Genomic DNA, 5,760 nt, shown 5'->3' on the forward strand with positions numbered 1-5,760 from the left:
TTTTTTTTTTGCTAGAATAAGAAAGCCTTTAAAAATTTAATGCCTACAGAAAGAATTTATGCCTTTCTTTGGAAGTCAATCACCAATTACTTGGTAAGTCTCCTGAACAAGTAAATATCCTCCAATAATGTAGAAGATCCAATTTATGGATCCATAATAGGCCATACTCAATATTGTTTCCATCAATACACCTATTCACAAAGCTTTTTATATTGTCCTTTTTTGTACAATGTTAGCTCAACCTGATTCACTTCTAAATAAAATTCAATGATATCAGGATCAGCAGAAATGAATGGTAACACCACACCATTAGCTAATGGACATAAAAAACCGACTGAAGATGGCAAATGTAAAACATCGAGGCACTCATGATGGACTAGGTAAGAAACACTTGTTCTCATACAAGAGAATAAGGTTACAGAGGAAAGAACTTATAGGGGGCGTAAATCCAATTCCATTTTTGGTTCAAACAACCTGAAACCCAAATTAATACGAGTACAACCACAAGGATGGATGAGAATGAGTACATATTGAATCCGTCCAAGGAAGTGCATAAGTGAAGTGTAAAAGAGAGCCTAAATGCACTAAAAATAGCCCCTAAGTTACACTTGATGGGCACCTCACCCTTGAGAGGTATTGTGGTATTTTGTAATACACTATATATAAAACCTCCTAGGATTTTTAGTCTTAGTTTTTTCTGAATATGAAAGAGTAACACTTAGGAACATCTCTCTTGTGAGAATGACCCTTCCATGGCTGAAATTGTAACTAGGGAAATCAACTTGTGTGTGGAATCACTTGTGTTGGATTCAACCTTGGAAACGTTGGATGCTTGGGAGATCGAGGTCACTCTTGTGCCAATGTAAGAGTTAGGTATTTGTTATGTATGATGTTAAAGGTCCAAGAGTAGAATAGGCTTTCGGGTTGTTAAGATTATACCTTCAATTTGTCTAACTATCTATCCTTTTGTTTCTTTGTAATCATGTAGTAGTGTTGATGTTGTAACTGTGTGTTTGTGTTGCTAATGTGGAATCTGAAATTTGTCTATTTTTATCTTTTTCTTGTGTGTTGCTACTATTTTGGTGTCAAAAACATCCTTTTATTCTTGTATTCTTGTTGTTGTAGTAAATCCGAGAGTGGTCTCCAAAAAGGTCCTCGGATCCTTGAGATTTGCAGACTGTTTTGGAGTTGTTTTATGTTTCTCTTGTCTTTCGTGTATCATTTGGTATCAGAGCATGACTTTGTCTTGTTCCTACAAGATCAAATCTTGGGCTAGCTCACTTGAAAAATAAAAATAAAAAAATTGAAATCTAAAAATTCTAGAAAAAGAACAATCTGTCTATTTTGTGTTCTTGGCCAAAAATTATATTCTTGTTGTGTCTTGGCCGAGATTTTTACTTATCTTGAGTGTTTCTAGTGCTAGTTTTGTTCTCCACTAACACTTTGAGTCTAAATCTAAGTTTGAGCTTGTATTTATTGAAGTTGTAGTCGTTAACTTGGACTTGGTCGATTTGTTGTTGAACATTGTTGTGGTGGACTGTTTTGGCCTTGTGGCCTTCATCTTGTTGTTGTTATATCTTGTTCACGTGATATTGTTGTTCATTGGTGGCCTAAGAACCATTTTTTTGAAGTTGTAGTTGTCTTGGCCAAGTGTTAAAGATATTGTATTGTGAAAATCAGAAGTTGGCCGTGTGAAATTGTTGGTGTTATTGGAGATTGTTATTGGTTGTTCTTAGTGATTGTTGATTTTATTCTTTAAGTTCTTCACAACCTTCATAGCTTGTAAAAATAAAGTGAACCTTAGATCTATAAAGGTGAAGGAAAAAGGTGAAGCTTTGTTAGTCTTGAAAGACTCATTAACTAGTCAATCATATCTCAACCATTTTCCAACAACTTTTCATGATTCAAGGACCCATGTTTAAAGGAGAAGTACAAGTAAAGTCAAAGTCTTGAAAATTGAAAATTGAAAATTGAAAAAGGTTCCAAGACCTATTTTTTCCTCCTAAAATAAAATTCCACCAATCCAAATTAAATTTTTGACCAAGACATGAAAATTTGAGAATAATAATTCGTTAGAAAGACCGCAACCAATACGTGGCTGCCACGTCAAGTTACTGTTCACGCATCAAATTTTGGCTCAAATTTAAGATTTTTATTAGTTTCTTTTTATTGTTCCGTAGTTTCGTTTGTTGGTTCGAATACTAATTGGCAAACTAGTACTCATCTACTAGATTGTTAGTTAGTCTTTGTGTTCTTTCATTTGTGTTAAGCGTTTGTTGTGTGCTTTTATCTTTTGTGAATTCGTTGTATCTTGTTGGTTCAAGTCCGTAAATAAATTTTCTTTGAGTCAACTCAAACGAAAATCTATTCCAGGTAAGAGTAGACTCGACCTTCAATCACTCGTAAAGTACAAGTCGGCTATCAACACGTGTGAAACCAAGTGTGAGGTAAAATCGAGAGTGAGAGTGTGGTGAGGAATTTTGAACTAACAAGTTTGTTTTGTTGTTTATTGTTGTCCTTTGCTTTAGGTACCATAGATGCCACTAATCTTGATGCCACGTTTGATCGCATCAATGACGATATTGAATAAATGAAATGGCACGTGGAAAGGCTACGCGAATTGTTACCTAAACTTATCCCATAAAATCCAACTTCCCTTGTCTAAACACCTTATGCCGAGAGCTTTCCAAAGGAAGAGGTGGGTTTCCCCGACCCACACCAAGGTAAAGAGGAGATTGAAATATCTTTGGTACTTGATAGTGAACTTATAGAGAGTGAAGCACTTGCTAGTTCTAAATCTGTCCGTGAGATAGATCATGATCTCTTTAGGTTTAATGTCTTGTTTAAAGATGATATAAATACTCCTAATGGACCTAGTGGTGAAAATAATGGTATAGCTTGCCTTGAAGGCTATATCCGATATGCTAACCCACTATGGTGTGAAAACATTCCTCCTAAAGATGGAAATCTCTTCTTGGAAGATGAGAGTACTCTTATGGGCAAGGAATGTGTAGTCTCGAAAATGAGTACTCTTGGTAGTACTCTTGGTGCGCATGATGATCAATTTACTCTTAAAATGTAGTTCACTACTTGAGCATGTAAATGGAGTGCTTGAAAATTCTCGAGTTAGTGATGGTGTCTATAGAATTGATCTTGATAATGTGCATGTCTCTTTGAACATCTTGTGTAGTAAAAGCATTGCAATTAGTTTTGTTCATAGAACTCATGTGTATAAAAATGTTTTTGTGTGTGAATGTGGGAGTGACATCCTAGGGGAAGGAAGGGCTAGCCTCAGCTTAGACCCTTGGCTAATTTTTCCATTTGATCTTGGTACCATCTTTGGGTGGGAAAGGATGACTCTCGGCCTATTTTCCTTTTGTCTTGATGCTTGTCCAAGCCACTTCCTTTGTAGCAATTGTACTAATCTTTTCATGATTAACCCTAACCCCTCATGTCATGAGGATGTGTGTTTGTTTGTGTTCTCTTGATTTGCAAGGTATGGATTTGAGGTCGAATCCTTTTCAAGAAGGGGAGGATGATACTAGTACGATCAAGAAGATGGACGAGAATGAGTATGTATTGAATCCTTCCAAGGAAGTGCATAAGTGAAGTGTAAAAGAGGGCCTAAATGCACTAAAAACAACCCTTAAGTTACACTTGATGGGCAGCTCACCCTTGAGGGGTATTGTGGTTATTTTGTATTCTATTTTGTAATACACTATATATAGAACCACTTAGGGTTTTTATTCTTAGTTTTTGTTGAACATGAAAGAGTAACACTTAGGAACATCTCTCTTGTGAGAATGGCCCTTCCATGGCTGAAATTGTAACTAGGGAAATCAACTTGACTGTGGAATCACTTGTGTTAGATTCAGCTTGGAAATGTTGGATGCTTGGGAGATCAGGGTCACTCTTGTGCCAACGTAAGAGTTAGATATTTGTTGTGTATGATGTTAAAGGTCCAAGAGTGGAATAGGCTTTTGGGTTGTTAAGATTATAGCTTCAATTTGTCTAACTATCTATCCTTTTATTTCTTTGTAATTGTGTAGTAGTGTTGATGCTGTAACTGTGTGTTTGTGTTGTTAATGTGGTATCCAAAATTTGTCTATTGTTCATCTTTTTCTTGTGTGTTGCTACTGTTTTGGTGTCAAAAACACCCTTTTATTCTTGTATTCTTGTTGTTGTAGTGAATCCGAGAGTGGTCTCCAAAAAGGTTCTCGGATCCTTAAGATTTGCGGACTGTTTTGGAGTTGTTTCATGTTTCTCTTATCTTTGGTGTATCACAAATGGGACTCGGTCTCCTCTTACTGCATGCAACATGGATCAGAAAAAGGAACTGTTCAATCAGAAAACACCGGAGCAACATGATTAGTGATTTTAAGAAAATTCAAACATGGGAGTCACAGACAAATAAAAGCAACGAATCTTATTAGATTATTAGCAACAATCTCAGGCGAGATAAAAGGCTACTAGGTTCTTTTGACAGAGAAGTCTATAATATATTGGATGGGAAGGAAGTCTCAGCGGAAGCATACCAACTAACTCTGGTAACCATAACCACAGATGATAAATTTGGCTATAGTGTAGAAACAGTCGAAGAAGATGAAGTGAAAGAGGAAGAGAAAGAGGAAGAGAATGCCGATATTTCTCATAAAAGGGAATATAACATGGAAGATGATATTTTACCTCCAGCCAAGAAGGAAGTTGGTAGCAACCCACTGAAGGAAGGAGACATCAAAGATAAAAAAATCTAAGTTCATTCCCTCTCCAACACCTATATTAGGTAAATTATAAGTGTTTAAAAAATTTTCTTTGTTCTCAACCAAAACTTCAGCACATATTTACACAAACTTCTGTTCCAACTCTTTTTTCTTGCTTGATTTGTAACAGCGAAAGTACATGGTGCATTTTCACAAATATACAGTCTGATTAAGATCATTTTGTGAACTTGTATGTTTTGAACTCTGTGTGTTGGATCTTGTAAGTAAATAACAACATTAATCCCTTAATCCTTCTATTGTCTTTCAAAATTTTGACACTTATCTTTTACAAAAATTTAACCAATCCAAAAATTTAACTCATTATTTATAAGAATTGAATATAGAGAACAATCAAGAAAGAGGAAAAGTTGTATAAATACTACATACAAATCCACAACAGTGAGATAGACCATTTATCTTCATAATCATTATCTGGACATAGTGTTTGTTTAGGGTTAGTTTTTCTAATATTTTGAATTTGGCAAACACTTATGCAGGATACCACAATAGATTAAAATAAATAGAACATAAACATCAAATTACTTTGAAAAAATTGTAAAGATAAATTATTGATGGTAACTTTATTAACCACATATATCTAAATGTTCGCGCGAAGCGTGGCCACGTTCCCTAGTACAATATTAAGACTAATGAGACATTAAACTAAATTGGACAATACATACCATGAGAAGCACGTTAATTATTAATCCAAGTGTGAAGAAGTAACTTGACGCTTTCATCAATGACATAATCATGGTTATGTCATATGATTTTGATTTAGCTCTGCTTATAAACGTTGGCATTAAGAGAGTAAAAGCTAGAAGCCATTTTTTATCACCCATTTTCTATTTGAAATTTATTTCATTGTAAGGAGTAACAACAGGACTCGATTTATGAAAGGAGTTTTCTTTTTTTATTAAAAAAAAAAAGAGAACGAGTGGAATTTCGAGAATAAGAATCATATAATTTTTATTTCTTTTTCGTAGTAAGAAGACATTAA

The 5,760-nt window shown here is 34.9% G+C and overlaps 1 pseudogene; it reads left to right on the plus strand.

Moving 5' to 3' along the window:
* Positions 1-278: 278 nt before the first annotated feature.
* Positions 279-4,946, plus strand: LOC124888968 (annotated as a pseudogene).
* The last annotated feature ends 814 nt before the right edge of the window (positions 4,947-5,760 follow it).

The sequence above is a fragment of the Capsicum annuum genome, chromosome 11 (assembly GCF_002878395.1).
Source record: "Capsicum annuum cultivar UCD-10X-F1 chromosome 11, UCD10Xv1.1, whole genome shotgun sequence".
Classification (NCBI taxonomy): Eukaryota; Viridiplantae; Streptophyta; class Magnoliopsida; order Solanales; family Solanaceae; genus Capsicum; species Capsicum annuum.